Here is a 23,058-nt window from a genome sequence, read left to right on the forward strand (position 1 = left end):
AATACACAGATTACACAAAACAAGGGAATCATTCCAATATTGCCTGAAATGATTAATAAGATACCAATGAGATGAAATCAGTACAACATTATAGATGTACAAACATATGGCATAAGGGAATGTTGAGCGGATAAGAGATGAGCTGTAATTTTGATTAAAACAAATGAGCGAGATAAGACGGACATAGTCAATATGCCTATTTGTTCAGCACTTTTGAAATTGACAGTGACAGAATTCCAAACATGGGCCATTCTTACAGTATTCTCCCTGTACACAAAGTTAGAACCGTAGGATAAATAAAAGGGGCATATAAGCAGACAATGAATGCTCTTACAATATACTATGATGACATTTCTCTAAAACAGGCTATAGGCTACATGTGCACCACCAAGTCTGAACAGTAGGCTAAGTTTTGATTGGGACCAAATTATTAGGGTGAGACACATGGGCTACTAACAGCTTACTACACAACATACACTTAGTATTACTTTCTTAGCTACAGTATGCCATATCTCCCTGGCATATTACATCATTTATGAAGCAGCATACAAGACATATTTTTGGACACATCGGGGCTCCCGAGTGGCGCAGCAGTCTAAGGCACTGCATCTCAGTGCTAGAGGCGTTACTACAGACCCTGCTTCGATTCCAGGCCGTATCACATCCAGCTGTGATTGGGAGTCCCATAGTGCAGCGCACAATTGGCCCAGCTTCGTCATTATAAATAATACATTTGTTCTTAACTGACTTGCCTAATTTAATAAAGGTTAAATAAAAATGTATATATAAATTGTGCTGTGCTCACTTGAACAGGAAGGTAGCGCGGCAGTCCTTCTTGTGGGCAAACCTTGTCATCAAACTTTGTCATTAAAGTCTGGCATTCTCTGGATGAAGTCATGCTGGATTGACAGTGACAGCATGGCCAATTTTATTCAACTTTTTCTGGCCCATACTGTTGCGTGTGAATATTTATCCTTTTAAACTTGGAAAAGAGACCCTTTCAAACAGATGTTTTAAATCCTCAAACCCAGACACACACCCTCTCCACCGAATAGCAGCCAGGGGATGCAAAATAGTGATTGCTTTGCGACGCTTGCAGTTAGATACATTTGATCTATAATTTATCTTCATATGACAAGGACTGAAAAGGATTTGCCAGTAGAATGTTGACGTGATTCATGATTAGGGCTGTTATGATGACCGTATTACCGTCAAACCGGCGGTCACCAGTCAGGACGGCGGTCAAACTCCACGTGACCGTTTAGTCATGGTAATTAGGCTTCTCCAAGCTCTGATGCTGCTGATGGTCATTAGTAGCCTACCGAACATACAAACTGCTTGGTACTCAGCACTCTATTATCCCTCTAATCACTCTGAAATCAATGCAAATGTAATCGAAAATCTAATCAATCACTTCATGAGAGCCCATGAGCCAATGTTGCCACAACATTTCTATTGACTATGCAATTGCGTGAGAAAACAGAGTGATAGCCTCTATAGTGTCCCCATGAATGACAGAACACTGAGCCTATCACGGCACAACTAGAGAAGATTACCAATGCTCTGTGCTTTCACTGGCTGCCCTTCTACCACAGAAAGCCCTGAGCTCTGCTGAAACACCTGCATTTTGGAGCTGCCTTACTCAAGAAAGAGACCATGTTTTTTTTTGTTAGATTGTTTGCAAACTGATGTGTGGAACGAATAAATGCCAGAATAACATGCAAAACAAGCCAATTCTTTAAATTATTATAATTATTTTCAGCTAAACAGGTGGGGCTCTGCCATATTCTAACCAAAACCTGACCACAGTCTGTCACGCACCCCCACCCACTCTCTTCTAAACTAAATACAATCTTTACCGTAGTACACGGAGTATATACTCTTTCCATGACATAGACTGACCAGGGAAATCCAGGTGAAAGCGATGATCTCTTATTAATGTCACTTGTTAAATCCAATCAGTGTAGATGAAGGGGAGGGGAGGAGACAGGTTAAAGAAAGATTTTTAAGCCTTTAGACAGTTGAGACATGGATTGTGTGTGTGCCATTGAGGATGAATGGGCAAGGAAAAAATTTAAATACCTTTGAACGGGGTATGGTAGTAAGTGCCAGGCGCATCGGTTTGTGTCAAGAACCGAAATTATGCTAGGCTTTTCACGCTCAACAGTTTTCTGTGTGTATCAAGAATGGTCCACCATCCGAAGGAAATCCAGCCAACTTGACACAACTGTGGAAAGCATTGGAGTCAACATGGGCCAGCATCCCTGTGGAATGCATTCGACACCTCGTGAAGTCCATGCCCCAATGAATTGAGGCTTTTCATATTTTTTTCACCAAAACATTTTTGGAGGATTCTTTGAGGGTTATTCGTTGAGTGAAAAGGTTCTACCTGGAACCAAAAAGGGTTCTCCTTCAGGGACAAGCCAAATAGTGTCTGTGTGCATGTGCACACAATGTGTGTCAGCCTGTTTTTTTCACTCGCTCAGGTGAAACAAACTTAAACGTGCACCTTTTTTCAATGCTGTAACTGATTACAGATACAGTTGTTTTTGTAATCAGATTACATTGCAATCAGTTACTGTCCAACCCTGCACCTTCTTTATCTTTATATATATATCCCTCTCCCCCTCTCCATCTCCATTTCCCATCTCCCTCTCTTTATTAAACTGTTTGAGTCTAAGTGAAACTGTCTCAGCTCTTCCTTGGAGTAGCTGGCTCAATCGAGCCCCTAGTGGAGGTTTGTTAGAACTGCACCTCCTCACTGCACCACAATTGTGCTTTTGATCTTTCTTTGTGCCATGGCACAAAAACGAAGACATTTTAGACAGCAAGCCCTAAGTAAATGACAGACAGACAGACAGACTCTCATTCCTCCTCCCATTGGCTTATTATGGTTTTACTGTCTTCCCACTGCTGTGTGCTGTTTTCATGTATTTGCCATCCTTATTAGAGTAGAGCTGTTTGATTACTCAGCAGACAGTAAACAAACACAGGCTTTCAGTGGGTGGATTAACACTGGATCTGCCACTGAAGACTCAGATTTAACCATAAATCAGCCGCATAAGGGCTGTGTGTGTCTGTTTTGAAGTCCTGCACTGGTCAGTTTTTTGGAGTCGCACCCGCTCGGCGCCGGCCACATCATTTCAGAGCCCCACCCAATATCCGACATCAGGACAGATATTTCTCCACAACCTGACACACCGAATAGAATTGTACCGAGAGCCGGTCTGTGACCCACTAAATAACATAAATGTACTCCAGAGTAGTAGGCTTTAAGGCTATTTCCATTCTATACATGAATTAATATGTCTGCATGTCTATTCAACATTTGGATGAAAGGAAACCATCCCATGAATTAAGAACAAATGCCTATTTTCTTATTTTCACAATGCAATGCACACATTGCCTTCTAATCAGCTTTCTTCTTACCTAATGAATGCCTATAGGCGACATAACCAATACGTTTACATTCAATATTGTTCAGATAATCAAATAGTTTAACTTAAACTTATATAAACAATTCCCAGATTCGAATGGGCTATAGGTTGCAAAAACAGGCTATATTCATAGGCTACTGGCTACTCAAACATTTGCCAGCCTCACGGGTTTAAACTTGATATGGCCTGCGTATGGTAAGTTAACAAAAGCCTGAATTAATGTAATAGTGAACTGATAATTAACTGAATTATCGTAAACATCTACTGTTGTTGTCCTCATTGTCCACAATGATTCCAAAATCCTTCCAAACAAGGGATTTCACAAGCGTAGCACCTCTTTCCACAATGGTGTATTTCATCATCATAGCATTTCTTTTTATTTCTCCTGTTACATTAACCATTTTCACGTGAGCTAAGAGTCGGGGAAAAAACTTTGCCAACGTATTGTCGCGTGGCAGAAAGGAACATAAACTTGGCACGTGCGTGGAATTAGGAATGTTTCAGCACCATACAAATAGTCTACTAATGGACAGTTCCCTGCTCCACTCTCTCACTGCGTTGCTGGTAGCCTCGGCCTGGGCTATGTCTGCCTCATTGCTCCCATAATAGCCTAATAGAATTCGCAGCACAATTCAACACAACAAGCTCCTGGGTTTGTAAAAAATATCTAATATTGATTTAAGATGTTTCGACCCACAACATAATTGTTCTGAACCACGAGCTCACCCACGGGTTGAAATAATGTTTTTACGTGGAACCGTTAGTATCTTAGCCGATGCATGACTAGTTTGTGTGTATGTCTCTAGGTTGAAAAGATGTGTGTTTCTTAGCAATAAAGTTTACCCGAAATAAGCCTGTCACACACACACACACACACACATCACACACATCCATCTCCCCCAAACTTCATCCCCAACTCCAGGCCTGGGCTGCCTATCATAACAAACAGGGAAGGCAGCCCCATAACTTTAAACACTGTTTTGTGGAGCTGTGTAAATTTGACCCCATTATTCCATTGAGAGGGTATGTGTATGTGTTCATGGAGCTGTGTAAATTTGACCCCATTATTCCATTGAGAGGGTATGTGTATGTGTTCATGGAGCTGTTGAAGGGTCCCCAGAAAACAATATACTCTCTCTCTCTCCTTCTTCTCGTAGTCCCTTCCATAAACCCTCTCTCTCTCCTTCTTCTCATAGTCCCTTCCATATACCCTCTCTCTCTCCTTCTTCTCATAGTCCCTTCCATATGCCCTCTCTCTCTCCTTCTTCTCATAGTCCCTTCCGTATACCCTCTATCTCTCCTTCTTCTCATAGTCCCTTCCATATACCCTCTCTCTCTCCTTCTTCTCATAGTCCCTTTCATATACCCTCTCTCTCTCCTTCTTCTCGTAGTCCCTTCCATATACCCTCTCTCTCTCCTTCTTCTTGTAGTCCCTTCCATATACCCTCTTTCTCTCCTTCTTCTCGTAGTCCCTTCCATATACCCTCTCTCCTTCTTCTCATAGTCCCTTTCATATACCCTCTCTCCTTCTTCTCATAGTCCCTTTCATATACCCTCTCTCTCTCCTTCTTCTCGTAGTCCCTTCCATATACCCTCTCTCTCTCCTTCTTCTCATAGTCCCTTCCATATACCCTCTCTCTCTCCTTCTTCTTGTAGTCCCTTCCATATGCACTCTCTCTCTCTCCTTCTTCTCGTAGTCCCTTCCATATACCCTATCTCCTTCTTCTCGTAGTCCCTTCCATATACCCTCTCTCATTCTTCTCATAGTCCCTTCCATATACCCTCTCTCTCTCCTTCTTCTCATAGTCCCTTCCATATACCCTCTCTCTCTTCTTCTTCTTGTAGTCCCTTCCATATACCCTCTCTCTCTCCTTCTTCTAGTAGTCCCTTCCATATGCACTCTCTCTCTCCTTCTTCTCGTAGTCCCTTCCATATACCCTCTCTCTCTCCTTCTTCTTGTAGTCCCTTCCATATACCCTCTCTCTCTCCTTCTTCTCGTAGTCCCTTCCATATGCACTCTCTCTCTCTCCTTCTTCTCGTAGTCCCTTCCATATACCCTCTCTCTCTCCTTCTTCTTGTAGTCCCTTCCATATGCACTCTCTCTCTCCTTCTTCTCATAGTCCCTTCCATATACCCTCTCTCCTTCTTCTCGTAGTCCCTTCCATATACCCTCTCTCTCTCCTTCTTCTCGTAGTCCCTTCCATATGCCCTCTCTCTCTCCTTCTTCTCATAGTCCCTTCCATATACCCTCTCTCCTTCTTCTCGTAGTCCCTTCCATATACCCTCTCTCTCTCCTTCTTCTCGTAGTCCCTTCCATATGCACTCTCTCTCTCTCCTTCTTCTCGTAGTCCCTTCCATATACCCTCTCTCTCTCCTTCTTCTCGTAGTCCCTTCCATATGCACTCTCTCTCTCTCCTTCTTCTCGTAGTCCCTTCCATATACCCTCTCTCTCTCCTTCTTCTCGTAGTCCCTTCCATATGCACTCTCTCTCTCTCCTTCTTCTCGTAGTCCCTTCCATATACCCTCTCTCCTTCTTCTCATAGTCCCTTTCATATACCCTCTCTCTCTCCTTCTTCTCATAGTCCCTTTCATATACCCTCTCTCTCTCCTTCTTCTCGTAGTCCCTTCCATATACCCTCTCTCCTTCTTCTCATAGTCCCTTTCATATACCCTCTCTCTCTCCTTCTTCTCATAGTCCCTTTCATATACCCTCTCTCTCTCCTTCTTCTCGTAGTCCCTTCCATATACCCTCTCTCTCTCCTTCTTCTCGTAGTCCCTTACATATACCCTCTCTCTCTCCTTCTTCTCGTAGTCCCTTCCATATGCACTCTCTCTCTCTCCTTCTTCTCGTAGTCCCTTCCATATACCCTCTCTCTCTCCTTCTTCTCGTAGTCCCTTCCATATACCCTCTCTCTCTCCTTCTTCTCGTAGTCCCTTCCATATACCCTCTCTCTCTCCTTCTTCTCGTAGTCCCTTCCATATGCACTCTCTTTTCTTTCCTTTTTACCTCTGTATCATTCCCACTCTCTTATCTCTTTCTCTCTAAGAGTTGTTATAGTATACTGGACTCTGGACTCTCTACATTTGATGGGTTTTAAATACTACCCCCCCCCCCCCCCCCCCAAAAAAATATATATATTTTCCTGCCATTTTCTCTGTTTCCTGCACGCGTACCTTACAGTTTTATTTCCCCCACATATTCAACGTTCACCTTCTCTCTTTTTCTCTGTGTCTATCCCCTCATTATAATGAATTCTCTTAATATGATTTGTGATAAAATTTTAACACCATAGACCGAAACAAATTAACCTTAGACTTTTGTTAGGCTTGTTTGCTTTTTGTTGGTGACAGGCAGACCAGTGTTTTTCTGTTAAAGTAACAGTGCTTCAACAGGGGAGGGCACCATATGGGGTGTGGGGGAGGGGTGGACGGGCGAGCAAGCGAGCGAACACAGGCGGGAAGGCGCAGGCAGGGCGGATGTAGTGACGTTGTGTTGTGGTGGTGGCTCTTTATAATTTCTACTAGGATCAAGGCCCTGACTACTGCCTTACCATGAACTGGAGCATGACCTGAACGCTTTCCAGACCAAATTGCAGGTGAAGGGAAACAAGTTCTGGGAATTTTATGGGAATATCGCAGTGCTGAATGAGTGCAGGGAGGTCGAGTTGCAGTTGCAGCTTGAGGAAGTGCGACACAAATAAAGTTTTAGGTTCTCTTTATGTTCAGTAATCGTCTCCATTTCATTCTGACTGAGGCCCATCCTCTCTCTCTCTGATGTTTCTGTAGTTTCATATACAGACCTTGAATTTGGAAGTCTCAGAGGTTACACTTTATTTGGATAGCTTAGATAGTCCATCTGTAGATGTTCTACAGATGCTCATACTATCAACAAACTATCTGTTGATAAGCAAATGCTTGCTAAGGTTTAGAAAAAGGGTTAGGGTAAGGTTTAGGGTTAGTAGATAGTTAGTTGAAATGTTACTGATAGTCTGTAGATAGTCTGTAGAGAATCTACAGATGGGCTATCCAAATAAAGTGTTACCATCTCTGTTTCTCAGAACCTCTCTCTTTCTATGTCTCCCCCCTCTTTCTCTGTCTCCGTCTCCCCCTCTTTCTCTTTCTATGTCTCCCCCTCTTTTTCTCTCCCTCTCCCCCTCTTTCTATTTCTGTCTCCCCCTCTTTTTCTCTCCCTCTCCCCCTCTTTCTCTTTCTGTCTCCCCCTCTTTTTCTCTCCCTCTCCCCCTCCCCCTCTTTCTCTTTCTGTCTCCCACTCTTTTTCTCTCCCTCTCCCCCTCTTTCTCTTTCTGTCTCCCCCTCTTTTTCTCTCCCTCTCCCCCCTCTTTCTCTTTCTGTCTCCCCCTCTTTTCTCTTCCTCTCCCCCTCTTTCTCTTTCTGTCTCCCCCTCTTTTTCTCTCCCTCTCCCCCTCTTTCTCTTTCTGTCTCCCCCTCTTTTTCTCTCCCTCTCCCCCTCTTTCTATTTCTGTCTCCCCCTCTTTTTCTCTCCCTCTCCCCCTCTTTCTATTTCTGTCTCCCACTCTTTTTATGTCTCCCTCTCCCCCTCTTTCTATTTCTGTCTCCCCCTCTTTTTCTCTCCCTCTCCCCCTCTTTCTATTTCTGTCTCCCACTCTTTTTCTCTCCCTCTCCCCCTCTTTCTATTTCTGTCTCCCCCTCTTTTTCTCTCCCTCTCCCCCTCTTTCTATTTCTGTCTCCCCCTCTTTTTCTCTCCCTCTCCCCCTCTTTCTATTTCTGTCTCCCCTTCTTTTTCTCTCCCTCTCCCCCTCTTTCTCTTTCTGTCTCCCCCTCTTTTTCTCTCCCTCTCCCCCTCTTTCTCTTTCTGTCTCCCCCTCTTTTTCTTTCCCTCTCCCCCTCTTTCTCTTTCTGTCTCCCCCTCTTTTTCTCTTCCTCTCCCCCTCTTTCTTTTTCTGTCTCCCCCTCTTTTTCTCTCCCTCTCCCCCTCTTTCTATTTCTGTCTCCCCCTCTTTTTCTCTCCCTCTCCCCCTCTTTCTATTTCTGTCTCCCCCTCTTTTTCTCTCCCTCTCCCCCTCTTTCTATTTCTGTCTCCCCCTCTTTTCTCTCCCTCTCCCCCTCTTTCTATTTCTGTCTCCCCCTCTTTTTCTCTCCCTCTCCCCCTCTTTCTATTTCTGTCTCCCCTTCTTTTTCTCTCCCTCTCCCCCTCTTTCTATTTCTGTCTCCCCCTCTTTTTCTCTCCCTCTCCCCCTCTTTCTATTTCTGTCTCCCCCTCTTTTTCTCTCCCTCTCCCCCTCTTTCTATTTCTGTCTCCCCCTCTTGTTCTCTCCCTCTCCCCCTCTTTCTATTTCTGTCTCCCCCTCTTTTTCTCTCCCTCTCCCCCTCTTTCTATTTCTGTCTCCCCCTCTTTTTCTCTCCCTCTCCCCCTCTTTCTATTTCTGTCTCCCACTCTTTTTATGTCTCCCCCTCTTTCTGCCTTCCGTTGCCTTTTTTCTTCCTCTCTCAACGTCCCTTCTCTATTTCCTCCTTTCTTTTGCTTAGTCTCTTCTTTCTCATCTCTTTTCACTGCTTCTTTGTCATTTCATTTTCTCTTCTGTCCATTTTCCCTTCTGTCCATCTCAACCCTCTACCTCTCCTTTTCTAGGTGCCATGTTCTGGTTTGGCTTGGTCTGCTTAGGTCTATGTGTGGTTGCATTGGGGGCAGGGCTACCCAACTGCCTTGCCTGCTTGGCTGCCTGGTTGGGTTGAGTGTGGTGGCATTGGGGGCAAGGCTACCTAACTGCCTTGCCTGCTTGGTTGCCTGGTTGGGTTGAGTGTGGTGGCATTGGGGGCAGGGCTACCCAACTGCCTTGCCTGCTTGGCTGCCTGGTTGGGTTGAGTGTGGTGGCATTGGGGGCAAGGCTACATAACTGCCTTGCCTGCTTGGCTGTCTGGTTGAGTTGAGTGTGGTGGCATTGGGGGCAAGGCTACCTAACTGCCTTGCCTGCTTGGTTGCCTGGTTGGGTTGAGTGTGGTGGCATTGGGGGCAAGGCTACCTAACTGCCTTGCCTGCTTGGTTGCCTGGTTGGGTTGAGTGTGGTGGCATTGGGGGCAAGGCTACCTAACTGCCTTGCTTGCTTGGTTGCCTGGTTGGGTTGAGTGTGGTGGCATTGGGGGCAGGGCTACCTAACTGCCTTGCCTGCTTGGCTGCCTGGTTGCGTTGAGTGCAGTCAGTGTGCCCATCCCCTCTCATAATTACAGACAGTAAACAGCCAGTCCTTTAAGGCCCATTTTCCCGTCTGATGGGGAGAACATTCACTTTGGCACGAGAAGAAAAAGAAGGGGAGCGGAGGAGGAAGGGAAGGGAAAGGAGAGGAGACAAGAAGGCAGAATGGCAGGCCGAAGGCTGACAGATGTGAAGTGTCGTCCTCATTTTCGTTTTTTTTAATTAAAGAATGAAAGAAGAGTAAGAGAGGAGTTGGTGACACACACAGTCATTCCTCCCGTTCTAGAGAGAGCCAAGCAGTCTGTTTGATCTGATGTTTCCTACAGCAAACCCTAATTAGAACCTCCAACAGCCCCCTGATTAAAAGCATTTTTTTCTTTCTCCTTTCTTCCTCTTTACTTTTCTTCTTCCCCCTGTCTATTTTTCTCCAAGACTGTCATAGCAGTCTTCCACCTCCGTCCCTTACTCTCTCGTTTGTCTTTTTCTCCTACTCCCTCTCCTCTATCCACCCTTCTCACCCACTTTCTCTCTTCTATTCCCTTCTCTCTCTCTATCTCTCCTTACTTCTCCTTCCTCCTTTTTTCCCTTCATCCTCTCAATCCTCTCTCTCTTACTTTCTACCCCATCTTACTCTCTTTCTCCTTGTTTCTAATCTTCCAACCTCTCTCTCCTTTTCGGTAGCCTTTTCCCCTCTCTTTACCTCTCTCTCTCACACACCTTCTCTCTCTCATACTTTCTCTATCTCGCAATTTCTGTCTTGTACTTTTCTCTCTCCCTCCCAATCGCCTTCTCTCTGCACTGCACTGCTCTGGCAGGAGAGTGGGACGGCAGGTTTTCTTTGGCAGTCTGATCCCCTTCTCTTGGCTGGGACAGGCCCTGGAGTGTGCTACTGCCGGGGAGTGTGGAGGAGACGGAGGGAGGAGGGTAATGGAAGGAGGGAGGGAGGGAGGAGGTGTGGTCTGCAGCTGGTAATGAAGACTTCTCTTTTCATCCTCAGAAGGCAGTCTGTGTGGACGGGCCCGGGGGCTGCACGGCTCCAGTGCTCTCTCTGTCTCTAACGTGTGCTGAGTGCTGCTCCACTCCACTGTGTGCTCTACTCCGCTGTGTGCTCCACTACGCTCTGCGCTGCCGCCTGCGTGACTGTGTCTGCCTGCGCTCCGCTGAGGAAGACAGAGAGAAAGAAAGAAAGAGAGAAACTACTACTACTACAGATATGAGGCTTTCCCCAGCATTGGCTGTACTGTACTGCTCCTGAGGTAAGAGTTTAGACCACTACTGCTGCTGTGGATGTGTTAGTGTGCGTGTCTGGTCTGTACCAGTGGGGTCTACAGTATATGTCTGTCTGTCTGGATGTCTGTCTGTCTGTCTAGGTGTGGGTGAGGGGGTGGGGAGGGCAACCCTCTTCATCCATCCTCCCACCTCAAACTCACAAGTTCACACATGCATACACACATGCATACACACATGCGCATACACACACACACACACACACACACACATTGACACACATACACACTCTCTCACAGATATTTTTCCATTATGTACTCTTCTTCTTTTTCAATTTTTGACAGTTTGGTGATGCTGAGAGTGTCTCTTTTAAAAAGGACTCTAAATAATGAGAATTCTCTACCAGATAACACTTTGCAGAGTTAGAAAGATTGTAATCACTGCATGTGTGTGCCCAATACATAGTTTTGGTGTGTGTGTGTGTGTGTGTGTGTGTGTGTGTGTGTGTGTGTGTGTGTGTGTGTGTGTGTGTGTACGCGCGCGCGTGCGTGCGTGTTTACACAAGTGTTTATGTGTGAATGCAAGTTGGGTCATTCCTGTTAAAGGTTTATCTTAAGAGTGATGAATGTCTAAGGTGTTCAGTAAAGGTCAGTAAAGTGTGTCAGATGGGGTAACTTATCTAAGTGCTGGGCTACTAGGCTGGGCTACTAGGCTGGACTAGACTGGGCTGGACTAGACTGGGCTAGACTCGGCTGAAATAGACTGGGCTGGGGTGTACTGGGCTAGGCTGGACTTTTTTCAGGTTTGATTAACTGGTGTGTTATCTTGGCTGGACTTTGCTATGCGTCTTATGTCTTCTGACCTACTGTAAACATCTGACCTGGACTAGTCTAAACTGTGCTTTGCTGTGTTTAGCTGAGCTGGAATAATCTGGGATGGGCCGGGTCAGGCCCTCTCCCGTATGTGTGAGTAAGAGGAAGAGAGAGAGAGAGACTGTGTGCATGTGTCTGTAAGGAAGAGAGAGAGAGAGACTGTGTGCATGTGTCTGTAAAAGAGGCAGTGAAAGGTGAAAGAGGCAGTGAAAGGTGAAAGAGGCAGTGAAAGGTGAAAGAGACAGTGAAAGGTGAAAGAGGCAGTGAAAGGTGAAAGAGGCAGTGAAAGGTGAAAGAGGCAGTGAAAGGTGAAAGAGGCAGTGAAAGGTGAAAGAGACAGTAAAAGGTGAAAGAGACAGTAAAAGGGTAACGAGAAATTGACAGGTGAACGAGGCAGTAAAAGGTGAAAGAGACAGTGAAAGGTGAAAGAGGCAGTGAAAGGTGAAAGAGACCGTGAAAGGTGAATGAGACAGTGACAGGTGAATGAGGCAGTGAAAGGTGAAAGGTGAAAGAGGCAGTGAAAGGTGAAAGAGATGGTGAAAGGTGAACGAGACAGTGAAAGGTGAAAGAGGCAGTGAAAGGTGAAAGAGACAATGAAAGGTGAAAGACACGGTGAAAGGTGTCAGTGTGTTTATTTGCTCTGCTGGTTGCTCTGCTGTGGGGCAGGCCGATACTCTGGGCTGTTTGGAGCTCATCTCTGTAAATAAGACGGAGAGAGAGAGACAGAGTGGGACAGGACAGGAGACAGCCTGCATGTGCTCCTCATCTGCAGCCCAGTGACATCAGCTTTGATGTGAGTCCTACTGGATCTGTCCCTCTCCCCGCCGGCACCACCAGATCTGGCCCCAATCCGCCACTTCACCTCGCCTGCTTTCATCCACATTCCCAGGGAAATCCGTCCATCTGCACTCGTTCACCTCCCCCTCTTCTAGGCCCGACATCCCCCGTTCCAGTGCACCCTGATACCCTGCAGTGAAGCCCCTAATACCTGCCCCACCCCCTAATATCACAGACTCTTATGTCTGTCCCAAAAGGCACCCTATTTCTTATTTAGTGCCGTATGTGCTTTGGTCAAAAGAAGAGTGCCATTTGGGATGCCCCCCTATTCTCACATGCCTCTTATTTTATTGTCTCCTTTCAATCGTCTGGTCTGATCCTACCGCTCCTACCGCTCCTACTGCTCCTACTGATCCTACTGCTCCTACTGTTCCTACTGATCCTACTGCCCCTATCGATCTTACTGATCCTACTGCTCCTACTGATCTTACTGATCCTACTCCTCCTACTGATCCTACCGCTCCTACTGATTCTACTGATCCTACTACTCCTACTGATCCTTCTTATCCTACTGATCCTACTGATCCTACTGTTCCTACAGCTCCTACTGATCCTACTGATCCTGCTGCTCCTACGGATCCTACTGATCCTACTGATCCTTCTTATCCTACTGCTCCTACTGCTCCTACAGCTCCTACTGATCCTACTTATCCTACTGTTACTATTCCCCCTACTGCTACTACTGCTTCTACTGCTACTACTGCTACTACTGCTTCTACCGCTACTACTGCTCCTAATGCTACTACTGCTACTAATGCTACTACTGCTACAATTGCTACTACTGCTCCTAATGCTACTACTGCTCCTAATGCTACTACTGCTACTACTGCTACTACTGCTGCTAATGCTACTACTGCTCCACCTGCTACTACTGCCTCTACTGCTACTACTGCTCCTACGGCTCCTAATGCTACTACTGCTACTACTGCTCCGCCTGCTACTACTGTCTCTACTGCTACTACTGCTCCTAATGCTACTACTGCTACTACTGCTCCTAATGCTGCTACTGCTACAATTGCTACTACTGCTCCTAATGCTACTACTGCTACTACTGCTACTACTGCTGCTAATGCTACTACTGCTCCACCTGCTACTACTGCCTCTACTGCTACTACTGCTCCTACGGCTCCTAATGCTACTACTGCTACTACTGCTCCGCCTGCTACTACTGTCTCTACTGCTACTACTGCTCCTAATGCTACTACTGCTACTACTGCTCCTAATGCTGCTACTGCTACAATTGCTACTACTGCTCCTAATGCTACTACTGCTACTACTGCTACTACTGCTGCTAATGCTACTACTGCTCCACCTGCTACTACTGCCTCTACTGCTACTACTGCTCCTACGGCTCCTAATGCTACTACTGCTACTACTGCTCCGCCTGCTACTACTGTCTCTACTGCTACTACTGCTCCTAATGCTACTACTGCTACTACTGCTCCTACTGCAACTACTGCTACTACTGCTTCTACCGCTACTACTGCTCCTAATGCTACTACTGCTACTACTGCTCCTAATGCTACTACTGCTACAATTGCTACTACTGCTCCTAATGCTACTACTGCTCCTAATGCTACTACTGCTACTACTGCTACTACTGCTACTACTGCTGCTAATGCTACTACTGCTCCACCTGCTACTACTGCCTCTACTGCTACTACTGCTCCTACGGATCCTAATGCTACTACTGCTACTACTGCTCCGCCTGCTACTACTGTCTCTACTGCTACTACTGCTCCTAATGCTACTACTGCTACTACTGCTCCTAATGCTACTACTGCTACAATTGCTACTACTGCTCCTAATGCTACTACTGCTACTACTGCTACTACTGCTGCTAATGCTACTACTGCTCCACCTGCTACTACTGCCTCTACTGCTACTACTGCTCCTACGGCTCCTAATGCTACTACTGCTACTACTGCTCCTAATGCTACTACTGCTACTACTGCTCCTAATGCTACTACTGCTACTACTGCTCCGCCTGCTACTACTGTCTCTACTGTCACTACTGCTTTTACTGCTACTACTGCTACTACTGCTCCTAATGCTACTACTACTGCTACTACTGCTTCTAATTCTACTACTTCTACTACTGCTTCTACTGCTATTACTGCTACCACTGCTCCTACTGCTACTACTGCTACTACTGCGACTACTGCTTTTACTGCTACTACTGCTACTACTGCTCCTAATGCTACTACTGCCTCTACTGCTCCTAATGCTACTACTGCTACTACTGCTCCTACTGCTCCTACTGCTACCGAATGCTACGACTGCTCCTACTGCTCCTACTACTACTACTGCTACTACTGCCTCTACTGCTATTACTGCTCCGCCTGCTACTACTACTCCTACTACTACTACTGCTACTACTGCTACTACTACTACTGCTACTACTGCCTCTACTGCTACTACTGCTCTGCCTGTTACTACTGCTCCTACTGCTCCTACTGCTACAACTGCTTCTACTGCTACTCCTGCTACTACTGCTCCTACTTCTCCTACAGCTACTACTGCTACTACTTCTCCTACTGCTACTACTGCTACTACTGCTACTAATGTTCACACTGATCCTAATGCTATTACTGCTACTACTGCTACTACTGCTCCTACAGCTACTACTGCTCCTACTGCTACTACTGCTCCAACTGCTACTACTGCTCCTAATGCTACTACTGCTACTACTGCCTCTACTGCTACTACTGCTCCTACTGCTCCTACTGCTACTACTGCTCCAACTGCTACTACTGCTACTACTGCTACAACTGCTTCTACTGCTACTCCTGCTACTACTGCTACTACTTCTCCTACTGCTACTACTGCTCCTAATGCTACTACTGCTACTACTGCTCCTAATGCTACTACTGCTACTACTGCTCCTAATGCTACTACTGCTACTAATGTTCCCACTGCTCCTAATGCTATTACTGCTACAACTGCTCTGCCTGTTACTACTGCTACTACTGCTCCTACTCCTACTACTGCTTCTAATGCTCCTTCTGCTCCTAATGCTACTACTGCTTCTAATGCTCCTTCTGCTCCTACTGCTACTACTGCTCCTATTGCTACTACTGTTCCTACTGCTACTACTGCTTCTAATGCTCCTTCTGCTCCTAATGCAACTACTGCTACGACTGCTCCTACTGCTACTACTGCTACTATTGCTTCTACTGCTACTACTGCTACTACTGCCTCTACTGCTACTACTGCTATTACTGATCCTACTTCTACTACTGATCCTACTGCTGCTACTGATTCTACTGTTTCTACTGCAACTACTGATCCTATTGATCCTACTTCTCCTACTTATACTACTGATCATACTTCTACTACTGCTATTACTGATCCTATCGCTACTACTTATCCTACTTCTACTACTGATCCTACTTCTACTACTGCTATTACTGATCCTACATCTAATACTGATCCTACTGCCCCTACTGCTACTACTGCTCCGCCTGTTACTACTGCAACTACTGATCCTATTGATACTACTTCTCCTACTTATACAACTGCGCCTACTCTTACTACTACTCCTACTGCTACTACTGCTACTAATGCTCCTAATGCTACTACTGCTACTACTGCTCCTACTGCTACTACTGATCCTACTTCTACTACCTCTACTACTGCTATTACTGATCCTACTTCTACTACTGATCCTACTGCTGCTACTGATCCTACTTCTACTACTGCTATTACTGATCCTACTTCTACTACTGATCCTACTGCTGCTACTGATTCTACTGTTTCTACTGCAACTACTGATCCTATTGATCCTACTTCTCCTACTTATACTACTGCTCCGACTGATCCTACCCTAACTACTTCTCCTCCCTCTACTACCTATCCTACTTATCCTACTGCTACTACTGCAACAGTAACAGTATAACTTTAGAACGTCCCCTCGCCCATACCCGTGTGCGAACCAGGGACCCTCTGCGGAACTACTACTTCAAGGTCTCAGAGCAAGTGACGTCACCGATTGAAACGCTATTTAGCGCGCACCACCGCTAACTAAGCTAGCTATTTCACATCCGTTACACAACTACATATCCTACTGCTACTACTGCTCCTAATGCGGCTACTGCTACTGCTGCTACTTTGCATCTACTGCTACTACTGATCCTACTGATACTACTGATCCTACTGATCCTACTTCTACTACTTATGCTACTGCTACTACTGATCCTACTGCAACTATTGTTCCTACTTCTCCTACTTCTACTACTGTTCCTACTGATCCTACTGATCCTACTGCTACTACTGCTGCTACTGCTTCTCTGCTCTGTGTCTGGTACTTTTGGGGAAATGGGCCTTTCCGGAGCCTATCCCTCCCGGAAAAAATCCTAAGTGACTTTCCATTCGTTTTCTGCCTCTGTCGGGCAATGAGAAGGATGGTTTCCCAAATGCTCTCCTGAATAGAGTACAGGAGCCTGGGCTAATTGAAAAAACATAAGCTTACGGTCTGGTCTGCCATGGAGGAGAGAAAGGAGACGGTCCTTGTGTCACTGGGAACTGTGAGAATGGACTTTCCAGAGCTGTCTTGAAGAGAGGGGGAAGGGGAAAGAAAGTGAAAAAGACAGAGAGAGGATTATGAAAGACCAAGAAAAGAAGAGAGGAGAAAGAGGGAAAGGGAAAAATAAACAGAGGGATAGAGAGAACAGAGTGAGATAGGGGGATACATAATGTAAATAGATTTAAAAGGAGAGTGAGAAAGCATCAACGGAAGAAAGATGTGATTGTTCAGTAGAATTCCTCAGTTATGGCATAGTGTATTTTGTTTCTGTAAAGAGTCTATAGTGTGCAACAGTAGCATGTATAAAGGGGGTTATAGGCCTGTAGGAGACTGGGATGACACACACACACACACCACGGTATGCAGGCACACACTCACACATGCAGTATGCACCCAGACACACACCAAGGTATGCAGGCACACACACACACACACACACGCAGTATGAGTGCTATTCTGCACTCTCTTCCACCATGGTGGTGTGCATGCCTGCCTGCCTGTGTGCCTGACTGTCTGTCTGCCTGTCTCTCTACCTCTCTTTCTCTACCTCTCTCTCGCTTTCTGTCTTTCTCTCTCCTTCCATTTTCCCTTTTTCCCTCCCCCTTTCATCATTGTTTTCCTGCCTCTGTTTGCGGTGCAGTCTTGTTTGGTGGTGATTGAGAAACTGTCACAGGTTTCAGGTGGCACATTTGTCACACACATGTTTGCCAGTGGCTGCTGTGGTTGCTAGTGACTGTTGGTTGTTGCCAAGGGCCACAGGGCTTACAGAGGAATGCATCTCCTGTTGACTTCCTCTCTGGGTGGTTGAGACCTCTGTTTGTTAGGGCTCTGTGAACCATGAAACCATGACCCCTAAGCCCTCCCTAAGCCCCCATACTGCCTTTCCCTCTGCTAGTTAATGTAACATTACACTTCACCCTTGTAGGCCGGGTGTGGACACACACACAGATTGACAGACAGGCACGCATGCGCACACACATATCTGTGTCTCACCAGTGACGACAAGCGCAGATTCACTCTCATGTAGCTGCAAGAGTAAACACACATACACACACACCACCACCACCACTTGAAAAGGAAGGAAAGTTGTGTCCGTTTTACATAGTTGACCTTTGTGACCGATGGTGATGTCATGGTTACGTCACGGGAATGGCATATTGTGAAATGATGTGTATTTCTAACTTAGCCTGATCGCAGATCTGTTTGTGCTGTCTTAAGAACTCCTGAGGTCATTGTTGAGAGTTAGCAAGACAGCACAAACAGATGTGGATCCAAACTATTTCTAACTGCCTTCAGTTAGATACATGTGAAAATAGATGGGTCCTGGTAAAGGTTAAGCACTCAGTTTTATTGGGGATGGTATGTTCTTGATTAGGATGTGTTCAGTTCTGACTCACTGTGGTGTTACGCCCCAGATACTGCTTAGAATGGGAGATCTTCTGTGAATTATCTGCACCTCTGTTGTGTTTGGTGCTCACCACAACACTGTCCCTCAGCAACACAATCACTATTGTGCTGCTTACTCACAGAATAACTTATATACACACACACTGAACCACAGCTGGGCTGGGCACACACTGCAGGTCTGACTGAGCACACACACACACACACAAATGCGGCGAAAGCACACATGCACACTCATGCACGCATGTGTACGCACACACACACACACACACACAACCACACACACACACACACACACAGCCACACACACACACACACAATCACACCCACACACAGGCAGCAGCAGGTCTGTAGATGATGTGTAATAAATAGGATTTGAAGGCTGAGGCTCTTGAAGCAAAACACAGAGTGAGAAAGAGGGGTAGAGTCCCTCAGGTTCCATCCTTTCAACTTGCTTTTCTCTTCCTCCCTCTCTCCTTCCCACTCCTCCTCAAACAGAACGCATTAAAAAAAATCCATCCTACTGTATTTCTCTGTGTCAGGTCACACCTTCCATGTGAAGGGCCTCTCCTCAGCTCCCCCGCAAATCACCCCCAGAACAGGCCTGGATAGAGAGAGACTGCTGGGGCTGACTGGCTGTGTGTGTGTATTTGTGTGTGTTTTTTCTCTCTCTCTCTCTCTCTCTCTCTCTCTCTCTCTCTCTCTCTCTCTCTCTCTCTCTCTCTCTCTCTCTCTCTCTCTCCAGGTCTCTCTCTCTCTCTCCCCAGGTCTCTCTCTTTCCTGATAGATTAGTTCCTTAGATCACCCATCATGTGTTTATTGGATGCTCTGTCCAGCAGGCAGATAATTGGCATGCATATTTGCGTGGCTCAGAGTGCAGAGCCCAGCAGAGCTCTGATTACTTCTGACAGGGACAACAGGAGTTAAGACTGCCAAATAGAGGCCTTCTGAGAACGTCATCCACTATCAATTATCCGCCGAAATTGTTGCAACCCCTATTACTAGCCTGTTCAACCTCTCTTTCGTATCGTCTGAGATCCCCAAAGATTGGAAAGCTGCCACGGTCATCCCCCTCTTCAAAGGGGGAGACACTCTAGACCCAAACTGCTGCAGACCTATATCTATCCTACCCTGCCTTTCTAAGGTCTTCGAAAGCCAAGTTAACAAACAGATCACCAACCATTTTGAATCCCACCGTACCTTCTCCACTATGCAATCTGGTTTCTGAGCTGGTCATGGGTGCACCTCAGCCACGCTCAAGGTCCTAAACGATATCATAACCGCCATCGATAAGAGATAATACTGTGCAGCCGTATTCATTGAACTGGCCAAGGCTTTTGACTCTGTCAATCACCACATTCTTATTGGCAGACTCAACAGCCTTCGTTTCTAAAACGACTGCCTCGCCTGGTTCACCAACTACTTCTCAGACAGAGTTCAGTATGTCAAATTGGAGGGCCTGTTGTTCGGACCTCTGGCAGTCTCTATGGGGGTGCCACAGGGTTCAATCCTCGGGCAGACTATTTTCTCTGTATACTTCAATGATGTCACTCTTGCTGCTGGTGATTCTCTGATCCACCTCTATGCAGACGACACCATTCTGTATACTTCTGGCCCTTCCTTGGACACTGTACTAACTAACCTCCAAACAAGCTTCAATGCCATACAACACTCCTTCCGTGGCCTCCAAATGCTAGTAAAACCAAATGCATGCTTTTCAACCGTTCGCTGCCCGCACCCGCCCGATTAGCATCACTACTCTGGACGGTTCTGACTGTGTGGACAACTACAAATACGAATATGTGCTAGGTAAAGTTCCGCCTTATCTCAGTTCACTGGTCACGATAACAACACCCACCCGTAGCACACGTTCCAGCAGGTATATCTCACTGATCATCCCCAAAGCCAACACCTAATTTGGCCGCCTTTCCTTCCAGTTCTCTGCTGCCAGTGACTGGAACGAATTGCAAAAATTGCTGAAGTTGGAGACTTTTATTTCCCTCAACAACTTTAAACATCAACTATCTGAGCAGCTAACCGATCGCTGCAGCTGTACATAGTCCATCTGTAAATAGCCCACCCAATCTACCTACCTCATCCCCATACTGTTTTTGTTTTATTTACTTTTCTGCTCTTTTGCACACCAGTATCTCTACTTGCACATCATCATCTGCTCATTTATCACTCCAGTTTTAATTTGCTAAATTGTAATTATTCGCTACTATGGCCTATTTATTGCCTACCTCCTCATGCCTTTTGCACACACTGAATATAGACTTTCTTTTTTCTACTGTGTCATTGACTTGTTTCTTGTGTTATTGGCTTGTTTATTGTTTACTCCATGTGTAACTCTGTGTTGTTGTCTGTGTCACACTGCTTTGCTTTATCTTGGCCAGGTCGCAGTTGCAAATGAGAACTTGTTCTCAACTAGCCTACCTGGTTAAATAAAGGTGAAATATATATATATATATTTAAAGAAATCTCCTGAAGGCACCAGTGGAGATAGAGACAGAGAGAGAGGGGTAAGGATGAAGAGAGAGAGGGGTAGGGATGAAGAGAGAGAGGGGTAGGGATGAAGAGAGAGAGTAAAAAGAGTAAGGGAGAGAGAGAGAGAGCACTGCAGAAAGAGCGCGAGGGAGAAAGAGAGGGAGACTTTGGAGGGCTTCTGGATTGAGACCTGGTGGATCACTCATAAAGCTCAGTCTGTGTGGGACTGTGTGATCTATGTGTATGGCATACCACTGTGTGATCACTGTGTATGGCATACCACTGTGTGATCTCTGTGTATGGCATACCACTGTGTGATCTATGTGTATGGCATACCACTGTGTGATCTATGTGTATGGCATACCACTGTGTGATCTATGTGTATGGCATACCACTGTGTGATCTCTGTGTATGGCATACCACTGTGTGATCTCTGTGTATGGCATAACACTGTGTGATCTATGTGTATGGCATACCACTGTGTGATCTCTGTGTATGGCATACCACTGTGTGATCTCTGTGTATGGCATACCACTGTGTGATCTATGTGTATGGCATAGCACTGTGTGATCTATGTGTATGGCATACCACTGTGTGATCTCTGTGTATGGCATAGCACTGTGTGATCTCTGTGTATGGCATACCACTGTCTGATCTCTGTGTATGACATACCACTGTGTGATCTCTGTGTATGGCATACCACTGTGTGATCTCTGTGTATGGCATACCACGGTGTGATCTCTGTGTATGGCATACCACTGTGTGATCTATGTGTATGGCATACCACTGTGTGATCTCTGTATATGCCATACCACTGTGTGATCTCTGTGTATGGCATACCACTGTGTGATCTCTGTGTATGGCATACCACTGTGTGATCTTTGTGTATGGCATACCACTGTGTGATCTATATGTATGGCATACCACTGTGTGGCTGTGCTGGTGAGCTGAATGGTTTTGAAGTGAGGGTTATAGAAGACTTGTAGACTTAATGGCTGATTGTAGACTATACTTAGACTGAGAGAAGACTGTAGTACTGTTGCAGAGGGTGTGTGTTGTGTTGCAGTGATATAAGGGATGTAGTACTGTTGCAGAAGGTGTGTGTTGTGATATAAGGGATGTAGTACTGTTGCAGAGGGTGTGTGTTGTGATGTAAGGGATGTAGTACTGTTGTAGAGGGTGTGTGTTGTGATGTAAGGGAAGTAGTACTGTTGCAGAGGGTGTGTGTTGTGATGTAAAGGATGTAGTACTGTTGCAGAGGGTGTGTGTTGTGATGTAAGGGATGTAGTACTGTTGCAGAGGGTGTGTGTTGTGATGTAAGGGATGTAGTACTGTTGCAAAGGGTGTGTGTTGTGATGTAAGGGATGTAGTACTGTTGCAGAGGGTGTGTGTTGTGATGTAAGGGAAGTAGTACTGTTGCAGAGGGTGTGTGTTGTGATGTAAGGGATGTGGTACTCTTGCAGAGGGTGTGTGTTGTGATGTAAGGGATGTAGTACTGTTGCAGAGGGTGTGTGTTGTGATGTAAGGGATGTAGTACTGTTGCAAAGGGTGTGTGTTGTGATGTAAGGGATGTAGTACTGTTGCAGAGGGTGTGTGTTGTGATGTAAGGGAAGTAGTACTGTTGCAGAGGGTGTGTGTTGTGATGTAAAGGATGTAGTACTGTTGCAGAGGGTGTGTGTTGTGATGTAAGGGATGTAGTACTGTTGCAGAGGGTGTGTGTTGTGATGTAAGGGATGTAGTACTGTTGCAGAGGGTGTGTGTTGTGATGTAAGGGATGTAGTACTGTTGCAGAGGGTGTGTGTTGTGATGTAAGGGATGTGGTACTCTTGCAGAGGGTGTGTGTTGTGATGTAAGGGATGCAGTACTCCAGCAGTGACTGTTGTTTTGTAGTGACTTAAGGGCTGTCGTCTAGCAGTATGTTGGTTGTATATGTTACAGTGATGTGAGGGATGTAGTGACGTGAGGGCTGTGGTGACGTGAGGGCTGTGGTGACGTGAGGGCTGTAGTGGCGTGAGGGCTGTAGTGGCGTGAGGGCTGTGGTGACATGAGGGCTGTGGTGACATGAGGGCTGTAGTGACATGAGGGCTGTAGTGACGT

At 45.9% G+C, this 23,058-nt stretch overlaps 1 protein-coding gene across 1 annotated transcript in view; it reads left to right on the forward strand.

Moving 5' to 3' along the window:
- LOC109866989 (uncharacterized) overlaps positions 1–23,058 on the forward strand; it is a 160,836-nt gene that overhangs the window by 57,576 nt on the left and 80,202 nt on the right. The window contains exon 2 of the mRNA XM_031801753.1: positions 10,607–10,865. The gene's annotated coding sequence lies outside the window, so the exon portion shown is untranslated. The remainder of the gene's footprint in view (positions 1–10,606; positions 10,866–23,058) is intronic.

Source organism: Oncorhynchus kisutch, linkage group LG22 (assembly GCF_002021735.2).
Source record: "Oncorhynchus kisutch isolate 150728-3 linkage group LG22, Okis_V2, whole genome shotgun sequence".
In the NCBI taxonomy this organism is placed as follows: domain Eukaryota; kingdom Metazoa; phylum Chordata; class Actinopteri; order Salmoniformes; family Salmonidae; genus Oncorhynchus; species Oncorhynchus kisutch.